The following is a 25214-nucleotide window of genomic DNA, read 5'->3' as shown; positions in this document are numbered from 1 at the left end:
TTTTATTATACCAAATAGCTAAAACAGACCTAAAAGTTCACTATTAGAAGAAAAAAAATATTCTCATTGCCTTTAGTGTTTGAAAAAAAACCCTGCTTATTTAATGAAAATGTAGCAAAATTTTCAATTTTAGAAAAAACAGAGCAAAAAAAAAAAAAAAAAAAAAAAAAAAAATGGAAATATTTAATTTTTAATTCCTCTGTATATAGCTCAAACTACATAAAATGTAACAGACCACAAGATGAAAATTATTTTAATAAATAAAACTTTTATGAGCTTTTGAAGTTCCCGTTAATGATTTTTTTTGTCAAAGTTTGTCTATGTTTTGAACTTAAAGTGTCTGTAAAAACTCTCTAAATGAAGCTATCTTAAATTCCGTGGTCTGTAACACCCTCAAAGGTTTTGGACCCGTGTATACCAGATTTCATGAAATTTTATTGCATGAATTTTAAGATATCGTGTTTTCCGGGAATCAATCATGCGTTTAAATTTTATACTTGTAAATTAGCTCATCCAAATGCGTTGGAAACAAAGTTTTCACGCATTTTTAACAGAAATTTTAGCAAAAGTAAGCAAACTAAGGCTGAATAGGTAAACAGTTAATATAAACATATGCAATATTATTTTGGAGAATTTTATGGTAAAAATAAAATAAATCACTCCTTTTCACCTAAAATATCACTTTTTCTGATTTCTATTTTTATTTATTGTATATTATTGAAACTACTGTATCCATAGTTCTATCTTAGATATATCAAAAAAAAAAAAAAAAAAATTCAGTTTTAGAATCTACGAAATTTGGATGTTGTTTTCAGATCATAAAAACAATTCAAATTTTTCTGGTAAAAGCATTTTTACAACCTAATTGGATACCTTAATGAATCTTTTTATTAATTTATGTGACAAATAAAGAAAAACAAAATGGAACTTTCGAACTGCATTCATTAAAGAGATTTTTATTGGTTTTGAACAATTTTCAACAAGACATTGGATGTGGCATACCTGAGAAAGTTGACCTGCATATGATGAATAAAATAACTGCTCGATGCCATTATTCTTAATAGATTCTTAATCTGATTGGAACGCAGATGCTTAAAATAAAGGAGATCTCACAATATTTTTCTTTATGGAAGCAGAGCTGGAGGAAGAAAATAGGAAAATCAGCCACTAAGCGATTGCAAAATCGACATCAAAATTAATCTCGGCGCGCATGAAACCAATCTATACGAATCCCATTACCAATCCGTTTACCAAGTCCCTCTTTTCATTTGATGAATAGAGAGCTGAACCAATCCTTTTAAGAAAATTTTTATACCACAATAATACTAAAAATCGCTAATTGGCTTAGAGCCGTATGTCAGAATACACCATCTACCAATAAGTAATTGGACACCTGTGATAAATGAGATGAACACAATTTATTCATTCTCAATAGTTGGTAGAGCCTCCACCTAAGGGCATTACAGCCTTAATCCGCCAGGGTATGCTTTCCATAAGTGTTTAGATGATGGACAGTGGTATTTTCTTCCACTCGGCGTGAAGAAGACATATAAGTGCTTTCACCGGTGTTGGACGGTTGCTGCATCCCGTCATTCGGCGATCCAACTTGTCCCAGAGGTTTTCTATAGAATTCAAGGCTGGACTCTGGGTAGGCAGTCGGTCCACCCCTTTGTCATCATATAAATCCATGGTGAACCTCGAAACATGAAAAGTGGCGTTGTCATCTGGGAAATAACAATGATCCTAACCGTAATATTGTTACAGCAAAGGAAGCACATTGTTGTCTAGAATAGTGGAATAGGAGTCGGTGTTGAGCTTACCTTGAATTGGTTAACCAGTACCCCCTCTTGATAGGCCAAAAATCCAGTTCCCGGTTGCAAATACAAGAACTATCTTAGATAAAAGTTTGAGGGAGCAGTCAAAAGAATAAAAATAGCCCATTCGTTTGAGAAACTTGTTTATGAATTATTGGAAAATTAAAATTTCTTTACCGAAATTGAATATTGTTTAAAATGTTTTCACATTAACTGACTGGGAATATGTATTCATTTTCAATATTATAAAATTGACGAGTTTTCTCTTAAACTTTCACGACATAGGAAAATCGAGTACATATGTATACTTTTTTCTATGACTTATTGGGTCCAAAATTTGATATAAATCTATAACTTAGGTTTAAAAACCACACACTGAAATTTTCTAACTTGTGGATTTTTTTTGATTTATTGCTCCAACGTATGCACAAATAGAGAGAGTGAGAATGAGAATCAATGTTTTTTGACGTAATGTCCTAAATTTTGACATAGATCTGTAACATCATTGATAAAATTATAGAGTAAATTTCATTTGTTAAGAACTTTATGTTTCTGAATTATCAAGCTTGCAGTTAATTTTTCCTATGATGATGTTCTTTCAAAATTAAAAAGAATTCTATAGTTTCAATATAAATATTCACATACAGAATTTCATTGATCAAATGCGGATCATATTTTGCTTTTAGACAATTCCATTAATCAAAATCTAGAGGCCAGTTTTGTGGACGATTACAATGTTTATTCCTTGAACTATTCATATATTAGGAAATAACCAACACTGAGAGATCGTCGCCTCCCAATTTTTTAGGATAATTTCTAATAAAGGTATTAGTCCCCTCCCCCTTTCCTCATATAAAATTTTTACATTTTGAACAAAAACCGTGGTTGCCACGAATACTCAGATTGTTATTTTCAGAGTTCCATACATGAAAGTTATGAGCTTTGAAGCGTAGTAAAAAAATCAGTTCTTGTGTATTTATTGCTTTGGTGAACAGTAGTTGCGAAATATTGATTTCTATGATGAATCTAGGGTTTTTACTGAATCTTCAGTGATCTTTTGAATATTTTTTGGGATTAATAATTGACAGACCGTCAATTCAAAATTAACAGAAAGTCGAATATGTATTTTGGATGCTCTTTTTTCAGTTATATTGGAAATAAAATTTGACATATAACTTAAAAAACTACTGTACTGTAGTCAACACACTACTTTTCGAATTTCATTTATTACTATTATGCGAGAACATGTTGTTTTGGTTAGGGGTTTTTGAAGCTCAAAATCGCATAGTTAATGAATAAAGAATAAATGGCAATTTTCTTCATTATCTTTTAATCGCGTATATTTTTTTTACTTGCTTTTACCAGTATTGTATTATTATTATGTATGCTTCTTTGAAAGCAGATGATTTTTTTTAAAAGGTTGACCTGCTTTTACCAAAATTGCTTTATTATTACATGTATTTCTTTGACAGCAGATGAGTTTTTAAAAGGTTGACGTAGAACTATGACATCATAGCTGTTATTTTATCTCAAAATCTTTTGTTTCAAATGGATTTAAACTGGTTAATGACTTAATTAAGACAAATAATAACTTAAAAAATAATAATGTTCTCACATGATAACTTGAAATCTGCGATCATTTGATTTTAATTTTTTAAGTCATTTCTTTTTTGAATTAGTGCGTTAACGTGCATGCAAAAGTACATATTAATAAATGGACAATCCTTTGATAGATATGGTTCCCAATTTGATACAAATGTACAATTTACATGGTAAACCTTCGTACTAAATGTTATCTATCTGGCCGTTTGCGATTTTCAGTTAACAATATTAGTTATAATCGGACAGCTGAATAAACAGATTTGCTGCGAATTTAGAATTCAGAATTTGATAGAAATCTACACATTTATTACTATGAGCATATACCAAATTTCATCTATTTTCAAAACGTGTTTGAGTTATATGTCAAAAATAATTCAGACAAAGACAGATATAATTCAAAAATTATGTTTTTTAAATTCTGACGGGGAGGGGAGAGGACTCTAAAATATGGAAATTCGTCAAAATTTGGAGCTTGAATTTTTTTGTTGCATTTCATGCATGAGAAAATATAAAAAGAACAATAGCAAAGAATCTATATTCTATCGTAACTGTAACTTATTAACAATTCCTGTTATACAGAAGAAGCTATAAAACAGAAACCATATATAATCATACTCGTACGTAACATTTCTCGTAATGCGAAACATTCGTTAAGTGAAGCAATTTAGGAACTCATTTAAACAGGGCAACGTTTTCGATTCCTAAAAGAAATATTCATACAAATTTAAAATAATTTAATTATTACTTATAAACTATATATTTTATTAACAAGAAGGTTATCTAAAGTCATTTGTTTTTGGGTAAAAATTAGACACAGCATTACCATTAAATGAATTTGGGGGCAAGCATGGCCACTGTCGTATTAAGGCGGTGCTTCTTAACGTACGATTCAATAATTTTTCAAGTTTTCGGCATCTACCTTATTTCAAGTTTGTTGCGCTGTTGAATTGATTATTTCATCTTTTCCCGGCGATATTTCCTCCGAACTATTTTGCTGTTACACAAAATGCATTTCAATAAGTTCATCCATAGTTCTGGCTATGGTCTTCCACCAACTCATAAATATTGTTGATACCAAACATTAACCTTATATCTTCCCTTCGATACCATTTCGTCAGTCCCCCCCACACATACAAGCTCCACCTCTACAGAGTCTTATTCGACAACATCATCCAACCAGAACATCTTTCATTTAGATACGATTCATTATCGAATTCGGAAGTCCTCTGCGGTTGTGCGCATGCGTCACGGAACATTTATTTCATCAGAAAGAGTAAGATGCGAGGAAAGATGAAAGAAGGAGATGCTTACATTTGGCAATAAGGTGAATTCAGATTATTCGAGGAATTAGGAGGATTAATAACCCCTCAGTTTTCTGAGCGCCACCCCTTTGAGAAGTGTAACCGTCGCAAAATGCTCATCTCGGGATCTTGAAAAGAATAGTGTTTCTTCAAATCTTTCAATACAGTATGATACAGACCAATCCAGAAAGCGACGTCATGTTGTCTCTTCTCCATTTGCTCTGCGAAGCATCGCTCATTTATAACCTGGTTTGTAGAGCGTCGGATTCGCGTCCCTTTGGTTGCGAGTTCGAACCCCACCGGCCGAAGGTTCCCCGCGTGCTTGGTGGCTGACGCGAGTTAAATCTGTCGTGGTCACAAAGTCCTCCATGTCGAGAGTAATACCACTGGGGGTACTGGATCAGGGGTGATGGTTCTCTGATTCAGGTCTAAATTACGATCTGTGGTTGAGTGAATGAAATGCGTGAATGAAGTCCGCCCCGTAAAAAGGGTTGCGACGTGTGTGTAGCTAAGTCGTTCTCTTGGCCCTGGATGGCGCTACTATAGAAACAAGAGGCGCTCCCCCCTCAGGCTTAAATCGGTTGTCTTCGAACAGCGGGCTTGTCCATGGCAAGTGCCATAAGACACAACAACAACTTTTTGTTTACATTTTATTTTACTCGTTATGGAATCATTCGTTATAAAAGGTGCTCTTTTTGGGATGTACTCTCGAATTTCATTCGATAATACGCGGTGTGACATTTTCTGAGGCAGTTTCGTGAACACGTGATCATTTAATAAAATACACCTTCTTCTCTAAACGATTCAGTGCAGATTCGGAAGCTTCATTCAGCACTAGAGAAGAATCCACAAAACTGCCACAGACTACCGAGTTTCTACCTCGCTATCTTATATGACACTACATTAAAGTAACATACGGCACACCAATAAAAGACGGGTTGTATCAGCTGGAACATCCATATATCTTTACATCAATAAAAAAGATGGAGTTTGTTTGCAATATTTGAATCTATGCACTGCTTCCCGCTCTATGCATATAGAATCGAGCTGTGAGGTGGGATGCGTCCCCAAGGGAACGATCCAATCGCATATATTTGATTTTCAATTCGATGATATCTTCGGCAAGTGCAAGTTGGGAAAGGCACGCATTTTGAGTTTCATGGAGGTGATATTTGATTTAAATTCAAACGTAGAAAAAGGAAAGCGCAATATTTGGTTTTCAGATATAGGTGGCATAAGCTTTAATTCTGAAGGATATATTGATGGAACTTGATTGCCTGTGCGCTCAGTAGACTAATTATAGTATGTGCATTTGAAGAAATTTATTAAATTAGGTGAAATTAAAGGCGGTAAAATATTTTTTTGATGTCAGAATTTCAAGCGAAATATTGATTTTTCTTATGAGAAAATTTTCTATATCATTAAGAAAGTCTAATTATTAGAATTGATGTCTACTATCTTCGTCAAATACGATTCAAATTGCATTTCTAAGTGCGGTTCATTAACTTTTCTCTTTTCTCATAATCAAAGAACGCTATAAAACGAATTATAAAGTTGATGAAAGCTTATAAAGATAAGTCATAACGAAATCCATAAGCTCATAAACAAATTGTTGAAACATTATAATTGTTGAGTAGAGCCCTAATGAATGAAATTTTGTCTCCGGTTAAGATTATGGTGCAGAGGGGGAAAACAGCGACCTGGATTTAATGGTGCAAGAACATAGCCAGAACAACCGAAGAGCTCATGGAACTGTATTTTGTAAAAAAATAAAAAATAAAAACAAAAAAAAAAAAAAAGTTGCGGAGGCGATTTGGTCAAGAGTGGAAGAAATAACAGATGCAACAGAACAACAACCTTACAGTGAGAGACAACCTTACAGTCCAAGAGATGCTGAGAAAACGAAAATTATTGCATTGAATATTGAAAAGCATCATCCTGATAAAGCATTTGCTATCTATTTTACAAATTCATTTAACATTCATTTACATTAGTTAAATTCATTTACATTCATTTTACAAATTCATTCATTATTCATTCAATAACGCTGTGAATTATTTTTACCAAATTTTCGAATGTGACAGGACTTTTTTGAAATAAAACTTGTATTCTAAATAATAAATTACATTATTATAGATTTGTTGAGTATTTTTTTTTTCGGAATGCAGCACAATGTTCACTATGGAAATAGTGAACATTTCCATAGTGTACATTGGAAGATTCACTATGGAAATATTTATAGATTCACTATGGAAATATTTATAGATTCACTATGGAAATATTTATAGATTCACTATGGAAATATTTATAGATTCACTATGGAAATATTTATAGATTCACTATGGAAATAGTGAACATTTCCATAGTGAACATTGGAAGATTCACTATGGAAATAGTGAACATTTCCATAGTGAACATTGGAAGATTCACTATGGAAATATTTATAGATTCACTATGGAAATAGTGAACATTTCCATAGTGAACATTGGAAGATTCACTATGGAAATATTTATAGATTCACTATGGAACTAGTGAACATTTCCATAGTGAACATTGGAAGATTCACTATGGAAATATTTATAGATTCACTATGGAAATAGTGAACATTTCCATAGTGAACATTGGAAGATTCACTATGGAAATATTTATAGATTCACTATGGAAATATTTATAGATTCACTATGGAAATATTTATAGATTCACTATGGAAAAAAACTGTTTCGCTTAAAGAATATTTTACATTACGTTTAAAATTCTGAAACGAGTTATGCCTGTTAAGGAGGTTCCATTATACTAGGAAGCACACAATTCGAGTACCTGAAAATAAAAATCTGCGCACTCATGGCGTTCACGGTCTTGTCCTGGACTCACAATTTTAAGCAGAGTGAGAGGAATAACACTTGTATTACAGAATTTACGAAAACGTTTCGGAGAGACGAAACTGCCGAGAGACCCTGCCGTTAGTTCCTGTTTTAAATACATGTTCAGTTAATTTTTTTGCTTGGAATTTAATAATACTTAAATTAATAACAATCATTAAATTAATGAGTTTATAGTTATGGACTGGCGTCATTTAATGAGATAAAGTGAGGCGGACCTGATTCATAGTCAATTGAAGTGTTCTTTTGGTAAACGGTGCCTTTATTGAATTTCAAATTTTTCCCCAAGTCGTCTTATACAAATTTTTTTGGGAAACTAGTCAATAATTTTGTTCTTAGTCATTTACATAAATGTATATAATATATTTGATAAAATATGTAAAATTAGGATTTTTTTTTTGATTTTCTTCTTTTAACTTTTATTTTGGATATATTTACACTGCTAATGATGATCCCTTATGACAAATAAACTATGTTAAACATCGAAAAATATCTTATGATCTCTTTTAACGTTTGTTTTAGGTATCTCTCCAAAGATGACCAAGATTCTTTGTGAAAAAAAATTAGTTAAATATCGAAAATATATCTTATGCTCTTCTTTTAACTTTCGTTTTAGATATATCTACACTGATGACCATGAACTCTTATGAGAGATAACCTATGTTAATTATCGAAAAAATATCTTATGATCTCTTTGAACGTTTGTTTGAGATATATCTGCACTGATAACCATGATCCCTTATCACATATAAACTATGTTAAACTTTGGAAATATATAATATGCTCTCATTTTAACGTTTATTTTAGAAATATCTCCACTGATGACTATGATCCCTTATGTGAAATACACTGTTAAATATCTTTAAAATTCCTATGCTTTTCTTTTAATGTTTGTTTTAGATATATCTCCAATGATGACCAAGATCCTTTCTAAAAAAAACTAAGTTAAATATTAAAAAATATCTTATGATATCTTTTAACGCTTGTTAACCAGGATCCCTTATGAAAAATAAATTATGTTAAATGCCGTAAAATATCTTATGATCTCTTTCAACGTTTGTCTTAGAATCATGTGAACTGATTACCACGATCTCTTGTGGAAAATAAATATGGAAAAAATATCTTAAGCTCTTCTTTTAACGTTTGTTTCAGATATATCTGCACTGATGACCCTGGCACCTTACGATAAATATAATACTGTACAGTTTATATAGTCGGCACAGACTGTGAATCTATGCCAAATTTCATTAAATTAATTATCTTTAATAAGTTCGACAAAATATAAAAAAAATTCTTAATTATAATTATCAATGTAAACTAATATTTTAAATTTTACTTTTATCCCACTAAATCTGAACTGCATATTAATTGCTATGAATTCATCGATTTAAAAATAAATACTAGCATAATTTTTAATCTATGTAAAATAATAACCCATTATTTCAGTCCAGCGCCATTTAATAAGGAATTGAATTTTGAACATTAAAGTGAAACTTCCCTTGCATGAATTTAAAATGAATTTTTTTTCCGTTTCAAAACTGGCCAGCTGAAAAGATTCAATGCTACCTTACCTCATTTCATATGAAAAACAACGTTCCTGTTTGAAATTCCACCTGGAATTAATTCTAGTTTCAACGAAAAATGTAAGTAATTGAAAAGGGAATTAAATGTTACAAAATTAATCGATTTATAATCCCCCAGAGAAAATTAAATAGGTTTCGTTTAATTGAAATGCAATTTGATTTTAATTGAATTTGTAACATTATTAAACGGATCTAGGACTAATTTAAAAAAACACCCAGATGTTTTAAAAGTTGAATAATGTCGATAGTATTGAACAGAGATAGCATTTAGAGTAGTTTTCAAGCTTAGAAACTTCTATTATGTAGTACAAATTTTGAACAAATATTCAGTCCTTATCTAATTTGTTCTTCAGTTTATACTAAATGGAATTTTTATTTTTGGTGAACTTATATTTATTTGAAACTTATGTAATTCAAATCTGGTGCAAGATGGCTTTATTAAAAATTCTTATATTTTAAAATGCATTTTGAACATTTTTCAATCGGATTAAATGCAATAATTGTGATAAAATTATATACGTTACATTACGGGTTTGGTGCATTCTTATTGAGTAGTATTAAGTTTTAAACATTTGAAACTCTTTGTTTGTATTTGAAATAATTCCTAATAGTTACAATTGACGACAAGATGTGGTCTCTCAAAAATTTTCTTGCACACTCTCTTATTCTAACAAAATGTGCTCTTATTCTAAAAAGGTGTTATTTAAAAAGATGCTATCCTCCTTCCGCCAGCATACAAATTGTGGACATTGAGCAATAACAAAAACATCACAGTGCTCATATTTTTATTTCAAAACATGGCAGTTATGTGCTTCGTCGTATAGTAAAAAATGATAGAACTTGTATGCAGTTATTGCATGCCAGTGGTTATCAATAATTACAAAAGATCAATTTTTTCTCTTGAATTTAGCTTGCGACATCCGGTGATTTTTTCCTACACATGAATGTTTTGTACTTAGCAGGTAAAATGAAGAAAAATGAGTATGGATTTTGAACGCCTTCTTGCCCACCGATTGAAAACAAAATATGAGACATAACTAAAATTTTTAAAACAAAATCACATGCCAAATTTCATTTATCTAAGCAACAGCGATTCTTGTCTAATTGTATTAATATGCATGTGTAAATATAGTCTGATAAATAGTTAACCCTTTGACAGGATTGGTTGAAACTTTGATATGGATCCACACTCTTTATGCTTAAACTATTTAGCAATTTTAACTATTTGGTTGTATGCGATTTTTAGTTATTGTGTTCTCTTGCATTCGAATAGACAGACAGAAAGACGAACTTCTTGGGTATGAAATTTGCTTAAAATTTGTGAAAATTTGTCAATTTGTATACCAAATTTCATTCATCTACCAGAAAGTGGATTTGAATGATCATGTTCAAGACAGACAAAATTCTAAAAATTTATCTTTTGATCTCAGAGAAGTCTCAAATGTGAAAATTGTCAAAATCTCAAGTACTCATTTTTTGACTATTTTTTAATTTTCCTTTCTAGTATACTTCGTGTACTGGAAGATAAAAAATTAGTGTTAGAAATAAAAATATTTATTCAAAATTGAAGCGAGGCTGAGAGGTTCGAGAATATTTTTTTTACCCAACCCCAGCTGTTATAAGTGGAGTAACATAGATACTATGACTCTACTGAAGTACTTGGTATTTTTTTTAAAAATCTTAAACATATTTTATTTTTAAACGCCATATTTATAGTGATTGATTTATAGCATCCTCAAAGATTAGAGAAGGGGGGGGGATCTATACTTCTCAAATCTCAACTTTCGATATGTTCTTAGATTGGCGTAAAAAATATGCATAATATTCCAAAAGTTGAAGCTCAGTTTCTTTTCTTTCCGTCACAGAATATCCCAAAGTAGGAATCCTTGCCCATTGAATAGATATACGTAAAAAAATTATTAAGAAAAAAATTTTAATTTACATACGATACACAAAATAATAACTCTACACAATACAATATTGAAAAAGCGTCAGAAGTATGAGTTCAGGGTTTTGATGTAACTATAATTTCTTGGAGAAGAGCTTGATTGGAGAATGAGACAAAAATTTATTCAGGGTTTGGGCCTGGGATGATCAATTCTTCGTTGTCTTGCAGAAACAGCACGAGATTTCTAATTTTGATTTAGGACATCTTGTTTCCCTTAAGGTTGATCCACCATATTCGTCCGAGGTCGTGGGTGGGTTTCTTAATATGAAAAGATGTGGTGAGAGAACAGAAATTCTTACATCGAAATTTCATAATTCAATTTAATTAACATAAGAATGAATTCTTGTCAGAAATCGAAACAGGGGAAATGTTAACCACCGTTGCTCTGCTATAAGCAGTTATTCTTCGACACACAAAGTTACTTCGACACACAATTGCATACAACATCATTATTTATGCCCATTTTCTTTTAATACCTACGTTCAACTGATCAAAAAAAAATTAAATTAAAAAAAAAAACGTGCAACAGAAATCAACCAGGAATATGTATGGAGAGGAGGAGGGGAAAAAAATCAGTGCTTTTTCCTCGCTATGACCCATGTTTTCATCAGAATTCTATCAAAATAGTTTTCACATAATTCATTATTACATTTATTCTAAGTGGGCTTCCTTTTGTGAATATGAGAAATAAAATATTTGTAAATGATATTTTTATTTAAAATGAACATTTTTTTGGGGAAATTTTTTTTTATTCTAAATATTTTACGTTTTCCATAATTCCATAATTGGAAGACAAAGTAATGAAATAGTTAATAGTTGTTAATTAGAAGTACGGGCTTTATTAAAATTGGATTTTATATAAACTTGCTCTTTATTAAGCTATTTCAATATCATGCAAGCACTTTATTAATATTGTTTGATATTTTGAAGTTATTAGTTATTTTCTTTCAACCCCATGCCATGATCTCACTCATTTGCATACGATCGGTGCATGTTTGGTAAATATTCGTTGGCAACATTGAGTGAAAAAAAAGTATCAAAAATAAAAATAACAATTGTTCTATTTTTTATCTAGAAGTAGAGGTTGACTTCACGGGAAGTGAGTGCGTTGACAATACATGCACCAAACGAGTTTCTTTCTAAGTTTGTGAACAATTTACTTTATCTTTTATAAATACTCCAAGAAGTCAGTTACGTTTTATATGGCAGAATAATAAATTCGTGTTTTTAAGAAACCCTGGCTCTTCATTTTCATGCGTGGTCGACAACAAATATAATGATTCAAATTGGTAAAATTCACTTGTTTTAACAACGGAAGAGAAATTAGGCCCTTTAAAAACTAATTATTCATTGTTAATTAATAACAATTAACAGAAAACTTTATTCATATATTAAAAAAAATTAATTAAATTTTATTTTCAATAATGTTATCAAAACTAATATTTTTAAAAACATATTCTTCATTAAGTTTTCTTTTCTAATCCACATAAGCACTTTATTAATGTTATTATCTAAATTTATTAAATTCTATTCTTTTTGGAAACGAACGTTTTTTCTCAAAACCAATAATGATTGACTGCATTGCAGTGAGTATTTCATAAATAAAAGCTGAAGACATCATGAACTTTAAAGATAAATAAAAAGCTAAAAGAAGAACAGCTTTAGAGCTAATTACGTTTTAATGTAGTAACTGCAATAAATTATTTTTTTTTAATTTTATGCCCTTGCTTTGAAATTTCATAATAAATAAGAAAATAATTTTTAAAATTTATTTCTCGGACGTTGTAAAATTGTCATGCATTTATACAAAGATATTTTATAAATCAGTTATCTGTTCATTTAGTAGGCTACTCATTTTTGCTTTGAGTGTAATCACTCGATATTTAAATGGCGATATTTAAAACCACAGTCAAGCTGGGTTTCATATTTTCGTTTTTCGTAGATTAATTATTATTAATAAGTTGCTTGATTGATTTTTCATGATCATTGAAGAAAAGCCATGTTTTTTTTCGTGTGCATGCATGCGTGTTTGTTTTGCGCTCTACCGGCCATACTGTTTGATTGAAAGTTCCCAAATGATGTTAATATTTAAAACAAAAGTCATAGCGAGTAATGGAATGTCTTTGATCTTTTATAGCTAGATTGACATTTCTGTTATGAACCCTTTCATTACTCAAAAAAACTTCCAATAATTATCTAAGATCATTTTAAATCACTATTACAATATATCGTATAGTAATAGTGATCCTATATAACATATCGTTTTATGCAGTTTTAGTACATTTCCTTAAAATCGGATTCGTTGGCTGGGAGTCAGTTGATTTTAAATTCGTTCGCCCTGAAACTGGTGAGAATGCATGTGTAATTTATAATGAAAAATATTTTACCTTCTATTTTCACAATTTATTATTTGAATATTACTAGATACCTTAGCAATTAAATTAATTTTTTTGAAAAAAATATTTTTTGTTTCTCAAAATATTTGAGAGTTTTGTCACAGGAATTATTGTTACTCTCACTATTTTTTACTTTCTCATCCTTTTTACGAAGTATAGAGAAAGTATAGCAGTGGTGGAAAAATCCGAATTCGATATTTTGACGAACCTCCACAATTTCGACCTCCTTGAGTTCGAAAAACACACTTTTTGGAAAATGTCTGTCTCTTTACGACAAAGATAATTCAAAAAATTCTTTGATCTAGACATATGAAATTTAGCATATAACCTTAAAAACAAATTTGCAGATTTCTATCAAATTTTGAGCAAAATCCGTTTAGAGGAAGTCTGTCTGTCCAGCAGTTCGAATATTCGCACGATAACTACATAATGATGAGAGTTAGATAGATAAAATTTGGTTCATAGATCAAATAGATTTAACATCATTAGTATGAACGCCTATCAAATTTTGAGCCAAATACAACAAAGGGTTGATCGTCTGTCCTTCTGTACTTTCAGAAGCATGCAAACGCAATAATTTCAAAACATAATTGATTTAAATGTATCAAATTTGGTATGTGATTACAAATGTAGCTCTGCGCCATATTTTTGTCTCAATTGGTTCGGAAGAATGCGTATGAAACCCAAATTTGATTTTTGGATACTTCTGCCCACATGCCAGGGATTAATCGTCGAAAAACTCGCCAAGGACGATACAATAAATGCATTAAAAATGCTAAATTCGCGCCAAAGTTATTAATTCTTAACTATTGTATGCCAATGTCATACAAGGCGTTCACTGGGGTAACATCTGCATTAGAGAGTATGAGAGAAAGTTTTGTGGAGACCACATCCACCGATTTTTATTTTATAATTGAAATTTTAAAAAATCAATGCAATGTGTTTCTTGTTGTCTATAGATAAATAATAAAATATCTAGCCATTTTTTTGTTTATTTTAGGAAGGGTTCATTTCCGACAGTGAAAATCTTTTATTAAAATTTGTCATCCACCGTCACTGATGAATCGCCTGCCAATTGAACAAAACTGGCTACAATTATCCAAAGCAGAAACAGAGATGTAAACACAAAGGAATGACGAGATCCAGCATAGACTGACGGCAGGACCAAGCGACTGGAAAAGACATCGCCGCTAGCCTGATGTATTGTCCGACGTCCAATGGCTAATGCAATTACTGTAACTCATTACGTCTACCGAAGAGATCTCACGACCCCCCTACTCTCCATCCCTCTGCATTCATTTTTTTTTCTTCCCTCCCTTCATTCTTTGAAGTCAAGTCTCGTTTGGAGAGACTGACAGCAAATCGATGCCCGCCATCTTCCCGAAGCGCTGCAAGAATTTGTTGCCGTTATTTGATTATGCAAAATTACAGGGACGATGAATAATTTATTTAATAAAAAGCTCATTTTCCAGTGAATTACAATTACGGTTTAACGAAATACAACTTTGTTACGACAAATTTAATAAGCTCCTATTAGATTGGGATCAAAAGGCGGGGGGTTTCTTACGTATGGGCTGGCGCCTTTCAGATGAAAGTACGTGATGGGGCTTTGGGTCGTCTCGATTTCGATTTGTACAAATGATTAGCGAGTAGTTTTTTTTAATACGTGATTAAATAGCCATTATGTTGAAGAAACAATTCTAGGAGGTTTTTCTATTTTAAGCGACAATTAGGGCTGTTGATTTTTATGAAGTTTGATAGCTATTTGATTAAAGATAATTGAAAAGCTCTTCGTTAAACAGCGTGAACCTCTGAAGGTATATATTACAAGGCTCGTTAATTGGATTTCGAAAATTGATAATGACACTTTTTTAGCTCTCAAATTAATCTGTACGAAATCATACATATATGTATAGTTTTTCGTTTTTATGGATTGTTGCTTTCAGATATAAAGCAATGTAATTTTCTTGTCATTCTAGTTATGAATCACAAAAAAATAATAGCGAATGTCTTTATACACTTTTATTTAATTTTACCCATTTCATGCCTAAAATGATAGGATTTTATAATCGAGTTTCCACTCATTGATAACGTAGCTCTCTGAAATCTTCTACGAGAATAAGTTTCCGATGGCATTCCGTTTTTCTGTCATTATCATATTTTAATTACAAGCTAATCCCTTAATTTAACAAAAATTTTTTATTTCTTTATAAATGATATCATTGCCTGATATTCAATTTATGAAACAATTGACTTCAATATTCTATAATACTTATAAGGAATTATAAATGAATGATTGAAGAGTAGAAAATACTTAAAATAGTATTTCAGTTCAATCAGTTATTTAATAAGAGTACGTCATTAACCAGTTAATTGTTTTTGACGAGCATACTCGTCATGGAATATATATATATATATATATATATATATGTATGTGTGTGTGTGTGTGTGTGTTTATATAAATATAAGATACAAATAAATTTAGATACATATTTTCCGAAGAGATCCAAACAGTTAACTGATTAAAACAACTGACTGACAAAATGGATGTGTTTTATTTTATACTCTTTAATTGGTTATTATTAAAATCAACTATTTTGAAATTTCTTCTGTTATTTATTTTTCAGTTTTTTTTAAATTGCGTTTGTTTAATATTATTTATGAGTTAATTAAAATGCATATAATTTCAATTCAATTGCATGTATATTTTCAAATTAGGATACGTAAAATTTATTACCATTCTTGGAAATCAAGCGTGGCAAGTTTAATAAAAATCAGTAGCCTAACGAACAAAAATAGTATCCAGTTTTATCTTATAGTTGCCATTTACTGCTTTGCGCGTATAAAGAGAGCTGAGGGAGGGGATATGAATTTTCCACCCTTTTGAGATATTTGGCTTTAAAAATTGACAAAAATGCACTAACATTCTGTAATTGTATGATGTTTTCTGGGAAATATCCCTACACCTAGAGGAGTGTGGATATAGTCTATGCCACTAATATAACCTTTTATAGATAATTTTGCCTTAATGATTTCTTTACCGAAGTATTTTAAATTTCAAATTTTGATTGATAAGCAACTTTTAACATTTTAGAAGTCTTACATCTGTCCAAGTTATTGTGCTTTGCGGGTATTCTGTTATTATGTTCCAAGAGCTAACTTTTATATCCTTAGAGATAGTTATATACTTAAAAAGGAAGAGATACTTAAATAGATATTAAAAATTAAATTTTACCTTGCTTGAGTCGATAAGTGGATTTCTGTAGAAATAATTATAATCTGAATTTTAATATAATTATCAGATTCCTTTTAGTAAAATATTCACGACACTAATATTTTAAACCCAAAATGATTCCCATTTTTGAAACCAAAACTAACCGAGTTATGAAGCTTCGCATATCATTTTTAGAAATAATTTAGAATATTTCAATGGCCGCATCGAGGAAATTTTGTCAATCAGGAGTGTATTTTTTTCAGAAGTGTATTTATTGACTCAAAGATAGAAAAATATATTTCTTAATGTTATTTAGAATATTGATCTAGATACAAGTCAATGTCTATCTCAAAATATTTAGAATTTAGCTATTTGTTCATGATTAGAGCGGACAATCTGTATATCTATATCTATACATCTATATATCTGTATAACTATATCTATACATCTACATATCTGTCTATCTATATATATACATCAACATATATGTATGTCTATCTATATCTATATATATACATCTACATATCTGTATGTCTATCTATATCTATATATATACATCTACATATCTGTATGTCTATCTATATCTATATATATACATCTACATATCTGTATATCTATATCTTTACATCGACATATCTGTATATCTATATCTATATATCTACATATCTGTGTATCTATATCTATACATCTACATATCTGTATATCTATATATCTACATATCTGTATATCTATATCTATATATCTACATATCTGTGTATCTATATCTATACATCTACATATCTGTATATCTATATCTATACATCTACATATCTGTATATCTATATCTATACATCTACATATCTGTGTATCTATATCTATATATCTACATATCTGTGTCTCTATATCTATACATCTGCATATCTGTATATCTATCTATATCTGTATCTATACATCTGTATATCTATATCTATACATCTATATATCTGTATCTAAATCTGCCTCGATATCTATGCAAATATATCTATGTATCGATATCTGTATCTTTACATCTATATATCTACATATCTATATTTATATATATATATATATCTATATCTCAATACATCTATATATCTAGATACATACATAGATATGTTATTGGGAGTGGGAGGCATTTCTCTCCTGTAGTTCGCTTGATTTATAGGGGCTGACATGATGGAAGTACATTCGAATAAGGAATGAAGTGCTATATTTATGTGTATCGTGTGATCAAATGCACTGCACGAAACTTCTTTAAGCTTGCGAAATAAATTTTCCGTTCTCTCTCCTCCACCCCTTTCACTTCCCTGTAACAAATAAATTCCCCATCTCTGAACTCGTTTTATTATAAAGGGAAGTCGCTTATCAACATGTAATTTTAGTAGCACAGATTTAATTATATTTTTTCAAACATACGTTTTTATTTATATATCAAAAAAAGAAAAAGAAGAATATCATCTTATTTTCATAACTGTCTACTCTTTAATTTTAATACTTTATTGTAAATTAAAAGATTAAAGAGAATTTATTATAAGCTAGAAGATGTGCCTGTCTAGACAGAATGTTATTCTGTTAATAATATTTCAGATCTAATTATCTCAGATTCTCACGAAAGTTATAATAAAAAAACAACAACCTTGTTCACATTGGCAGAGTGCTTAAGAAATTTTAAAAATAATGTATTTGTATATATAATTGTTTGCATAAATATAGAGTAATCTTAAAATTAAATAATAAAGGTCAGTATATAAAAGTTTAAATTGTAATAAAAGTTTTTATTGTAAGCAACATTTTTCTCTATCCATTATATTCACTCACTATTGAATCAAAGCTAATCTCTAAAATTGTATTGAAAAAAAGTAATGATCGATTTGATACAAATAATAATAGAGATGCATATAATGCCAAATACAAAATTAAAAAAAAATGCTGAGAGGAAATATTAATATATAGCATCTAAATGATCCGCGAAGTGAGAAAATAATGAATCAGCAAAAATATAAAATGATAAGTATTGCAGTCTTTTCTACATTATGGCATTAAAAAAAAGCAAATAAAATGTTAACAATCCTGCAACTAATTTTTATTCATGCTTAGATTTATTGGCTCACTTATAAGTCAATTAATTTAAATATGAAAAAAAAAAACTTGCCTGAATTATTTGATCTTAAAACAGAAGTTGGTATTATACATTCGATGAAGACACAGTGCAAAAGCACAGTGATATTTTTAACTCTGCTAAGCATTACAAATGGCGATGGACACTTGTTTTATAAATGCTAATCACCACCATCGACGATCTATTCATCTACCGAATAAATAGTATTAGTCAGCTAGTTTTCATGAACTACAGTTTTCTGAACTTATCACAGCAGAAAATGTAGCATTTTATATTGCGCAATATATTTAAAGCAATTTGAACGGTTAGCAAACTATTTGTAAAGTAACACAATTAATTTGATTAGGTTAAATGAGGGATTCTATCAAGGCTTTTCTCTATACAGTATGTAAGTAAAGAATAAAATTAGAAGATTATGAGTAACTCTTCTCTTGTAGATGATGATATTAGGTGTGCGGTTCTTGAATTATACTGTAGATGTTTTAAAAATTTGATTGTAGATTTTTAACTATTGTTCATTGGGTGATCGTGGACGCGTTAATAGAAGCACAAGAAGGAATCTAGGCTGAAAAAAAGAAAAAAATACAGAATCTAGGCTGAAAAAAAAGAAAGAATGTAGATAATTGAAAATACAAGAAAGAATCTAGGCTGAAAAAAAGAAAGAATGTAGAATCTAGGCTGAAAATATTTATCTCAGGTATTCACATAAATTCTACAGATTAATATCAAATATTGGAGAGAAATCCCTTTAAGAATACACTGCATGTAAATTCGCGTATACGATATTTAAAAAATGTAATAGATGAGGTAAAAGTAAATGTAAAATTTTACGATTGGTGTAACTTAAAAATCGGACATCTGCAACAATTTTTAAAATAACACAATTATTCTCGAATAAATGATGATTGGCTTTTTTTATTATATTAATCCTTTCTATATTTTGTAAATCAAAGACATAACATTTCTTTTATACGTATAGCTAACAGAAACTAATGAATTCAACTTGTGAAGTAATGTCTAGGTTGAACTAAATGACTCTGCCGAAGTGAATAATACATTCCGCTGTATAGTCGAGGCAAAACAGATCACTTTTCAACTAAGACGTGCAGTAACTCCACAGAAAGAGGGATGACCTGTCATCGTTGATGGGGCTGTTAAATAGTCGACACTGTACCCTTCAGGAAAGCATGAGCATGAACTTGCTTACCAATACGTCAACTTTTCATCCCGATTTTTGCGATGGACCCCCTGAGAAGTTATGATAGCTAAAATTGATGCTACTTAATATGTGATAAATAATGTAATATATTTTTGACGGCTGCTGTTAGAAATGTAGTCATATGTTAATGTGGTAACAAATAATTAACTTCCATAAGCGCAATTATTTTATTGCTAAAGCTCATAATGTATAACACGGATTTAAAATCTACTTTATGATACAGTTGCAGAAAGCGTCCGGCGAGTATACGATGAACGATTTCGATGATCTTAAGATTGGTAGAAGACCCTTCATTCCACAGTTATTTCAAAAAATGCAGGCAAGATGTTCTAGAAGAACATCACTTGCAGACGCTAAAAATACAAGCAGGCAGTTCCCGGTTGAAATAATTAAAATGTATACTCTGCGATCAGCACTTCTAAGACAAAGTGATTTCACTGCATAGTCTCGCGTTTAGAGATATTTTCTAATATGGTATGACATCATGTGGAATCATCTAGAAAGATCTTCAAATCCTTGTTTCTAACAAAGATAAGATCATCATTCTTGCATTTTCCAGAATCATCACTTTCTTTCGCCAAATTCGTCACAAAGTTTATCTCCAATCAGAGGTCACTGGCCTGACCTTCATTCAGTATCTATCAAAGATTTCTGTAAAACCCTTTTCCTAACATGGGACTCATATTGCAGGAATGGCATATTAAAGTTTTGTAACAATTTCAACAAGTTTTAATAATTTTTAAATTCAATACGGAATGTGTTAATAAATGCTGATTAATACTGCGATTGTAATTAATAGAAGCAGATTGTATGCGTTTCTATTAAACATTATGAATAACAAAGAAATAATTCTATATAATTGATACTTATGAAGATTCCAATGTGCTGGCTGGAGTTAGAGCAAGTCCAATCTGTTTACCATTTAAAAAATTATCAATTTCTAAGGCACTGATCCCACCCAATCCGGTTAAAAATAGTTTGATACGGTTAAACAATTACATCCATCAAGTGTAACAACATTTGTTTCTCTTTACTGATTATAAGAATTTGTTTCTTCTTCAGTATCTCTGTTTTGGGGCTAGAGGATCAAGAATTTCAGACTGACCTCAAAAAAAGATTCACCGTAGACTTCATCTGGCATCGCAAAAAATGCATACAATAAAAGAGGGTTTAAAATAAAATTTTCCTTTCAAACTATCATATTCAACCAAAATTCATATTTTAATTGTTAAAACTGATATTTATGCGATGAAAATGCAATATTTTTTAAAAACAGAAATCATTTAAGAAACTTTCAAAGTTATTAATACTGAATTTGTAACTAGAATTTTCACCTGTTAATATCCGAATAGCTAATTTGATGTACAATATTGGCCATTTCATTTGCTTGATCTTAAATCATGGGACTTTTGAGTTATATATATAAAAAAATGTGATATAAATGAAAAGAAAGGTAAAAAGACTTTATAAATCTCAAATATGCTATACATGAATAATTTTCAAAAATAAAGAAAGTACTTGGAACTGTATCTTAAAATTTTTGACTAGGTAAATGGTATCTCCGAAGATCCTACCTTTAATACAGGGCGATTCATAAAGAAGTATACATGTTCTTTGCACTATAAATCAAAAACATTGTAAGATATTATATGTCACCTAGAACAAAATCCTATGGTTTTATTTTAAGTTTTGTTAGAGACAGTTGCAGATGTTCTATATGTGTCCTCTTAGAAGGGATCATACGCTTACTTTCTGCACACTGTACAGACCAAAGGGAGCAGCTTTACCTTAGGAGAATCTCTCATGGATTGCATTGTGAATTTGTGATTCTCTTTTACCAAAAAGGAATATTGTGCTTGTGTACTTTCCTATTGATATGAAATATTGCTTCATCAATAAAAACTAAGTGATCGGCAAAATCATTATTTTCAAAACGAAACTGCATTTTGGCACACAATTCAAAGCGCTTTTGTTTGTCAAAGTCATTCAGATTTTGCAGCACCCGTACTTCGTAGGGAATCATTTTCAGCTTCTTTCTCAAAATTCTCCAGACGGTGGGCTGAGAAATCTGCATTTCAGGAATTACCTTCTGATTTGATGTTTCCGGGCTCCTTTGAATGACGACTTCTTGCGATATAGTCAGTCATTCAGGATTTAAACCTTTCACAAATAGCCAATTGTTTTATAAGTTTCACGCCATTGATAAAAAACATATTTTCTAATTAGAACTTTTTTCCTTAATTGTGATTGAAAATACTATTGCACAACAGTTACGGATTCAGTTTTGCTAAATTGAAAGAACACAAAAAACCTTCTCCACTGCAGACGCCGCCATTTCGACTGATCAATCGCATGACACACATGCTACTGTGATTCTACAATATGACTTCTTTCAAGGGCAAGAAACAAACTTTGAATATATCTACCTTATGATTCGCTAAGGTGATTTGTGTCTTTGTCTGCTACTGTTTTATAGTGCATACTTCTTCATGAATCACTCTGTATATCGGTTAAATCCCTTACTTAAGTCCTTTATTCTGATTGAAAAAGTACGTCTAAAAGTACATACTAACTGCAATGACTGAAAATTTATTTAATTTAAAGCTGTAGGTTAAATAAAATTCAAAATTGTATATGGATATAATGTGGGTTAAACTTTCTCACACTGGTGGGACCAGCGTTAAATTATGGTCCAGCTGTGATGCTCATTCATGTAGCCGCAGCTGAAAACGAGCTTTTGATATGATTTAAAACGGTACATTAAATCTCAATGATCGAGATAATAGTTTATTTGAATACAAATATCTTGAATTACATTATCACCGAATAAATTCTCTCTGTGTATTTGTAATCGTCTTCGCTCTTATTTGGTGGGAAATTTTGAGAATACCTTTTCTTAATCAAGTATGTTCACCATCTGAATATACTTCAAAATTAGGTATCCCAGGTATCATCCCGAAGTGTTAAATTTCAAATAAAGATTAACGTAACATATTAAGAAGGTACTAGGAAGGCAGCATTTAAAAAAAATTTGAATCAATTATATTTAATATATTTATATGGCATCAGTGTAATGTGTTTTGAATGCAAATCGTTGAATCTTTGGGTCACCTATTTTTATCTTGTGTCTATTTCAGTTACAAAGTTGGCGAAAACTTTGGCGACAGTGATCTCATTTTGCGGCAACCTGGTGACTGCAGTTCGCCTGGTGAACTCTGGAAATATAAAGGAAAATCACGCTCGCACTCCTCTCATTGAAGGGGGGGGGGTGATTTCGTTACGGCAAGTGGAGGGAGGTGAGGGTGGAGTAGAACGAACGGAGGCTTATGCTCCAACTAATCCCATCACGCATGCGCAGATGTGAATGTTCATCTCCCCCATGAAAACCCCTGGAGCTATTATTTCATTCACACAATGCAGCGAACAATCGCTGGAGCCCAAATTTGCGCTCTATTCGCCAATATCTTTGCGGTTAGAGAGCACTACGATCTCTCTGCTTATTGGCGGTATGATATGACGTCAGAGGATAAAGCAGCAAATACATTTTTTTTATTCGTCGGCGATAGATGTCGGCTCTCCAATTTTCTCTTGCAGGTTCTTGCCACAGCGACGTGCTTTTCCTTTTTTTTCCCCTTTTTGTCCTGACAAAGGTGACAATATCCTTTTGCATCGGCGCACAAAATGCATTGTGTTTGCATGCGCTTGATTTGTCGCATCGTTTATGCTTGTAGAAGGATTATTTGTCCTTTATTTGCATGAAATGAGATTTGGAAAAAAATGGTAATCAATAACTCAGACTAAAATATGCTCGCTATCAGCAGCTAACAAGTTTATTAAAATTTATGCGACAATCGTGAATTCCAAATAGTCTAAGTAATTTCTAAGGATGAAATAATATTTGGAAATAGATTTTAAAGTCATTTCATTAGATAAAATTGTAAATATTTCTGCAAATGGAATTTTCCGCATAAAGAAGAAAACAAATTTCAAGAAATTACTTGTAATACATAATACATAGAAAGATAATTTCCATCTTTCGTTTATAAAAAGAGAATTCAGCTGAATTTGAAGCAAACAATTCATGTTTCAAATTCCATAAATTAACTGTAGAAATCACAAAAAGGAAGAAATATGTTACAATCAAGTTTTGAATTAAAAAAAATATTTGCATTTGAGTTGTTTAGTAGATATTGACAGCTTCATACAAATAAACTTTAAAATATATATTGAAAATTTGAAGATATCTAATGAAAGTTCACTGTGTTATAGTATTTTTCTCTTATTTGGATCCCTTTTTGAGATGTTAATTATCTCATAAGTTTAATAAAATTTTAAATATCCAAGAATTTAGTCTCCGAATTCAAGAATATTTGCGAATATTCTTGAATTCGGAGTACAAGATTAAAGTAGAAACTTTCTAACTGAAAAAAAAGAGAAGATAAGAGGAACAAATTAAATTAAAAAAAAGATCGTTTGCTTTATTATAAATATATATTTATTTATTGCTAAAAATTATTTCGACAGTTATAAAATCAGAAGTATTATACAATAAATAATCACCTTGGCAACTACAAATCAGCTTCTAATGTAAGAGAGCGATATACTTTTTTACTTTCTAAAATACAAAGAGAATTCGAGATTTTCACTTCCCTGAAATCCAACAATAGCTTTTTGGAATAATGTTTGTATTGAACACATGATGAATCAAAAACGCTTTGAGTAAGATGGACAAAATTTGGTGGTTAGCCTTAAAAAGAAAGGTAGATTTCTGTTAAATTTGGAACGAAATCCATTCAGAGAAAGCCTGTCTATACGGCAGTCCGAATTCAATTAAACCGATAGCTAGAACACAAAGAGTAATAGAGGTAAAAATTAACGCAAAAATTTATTGTCTAAAGTGTGGATCTCTATAAAATTTAAAATGAAATCCGTCAATTGGTTGACCGTTCACTCCTTCATTATTTTTACATGCATATAAATGCAATAACTAAATAGTTCCATTACTTAAATTTGGTACTTGATCTTGTGATTATAACTGTAGCTCTCTGTCAAATTTTGGTTTCAATTAGAGTGCAAAATATATATTCGGTTTATTGGTATGTGTTATCAGATATTAATCTCCAAGAAAACATCCAAAGATCG

This window comes from Argiope bruennichi, chromosome 9, assembly GCF_947563725.1.
Source record: "Argiope bruennichi chromosome 9, qqArgBrue1.1, whole genome shotgun sequence".
Taxonomy (NCBI): Eukaryota; Metazoa; Arthropoda; class Arachnida; order Araneae; family Araneidae; genus Argiope; species Argiope bruennichi.
The sequence above is the reverse complement of the archived record's forward strand: the minus strand, read 5'-3'. Positions refer to the sequence as shown.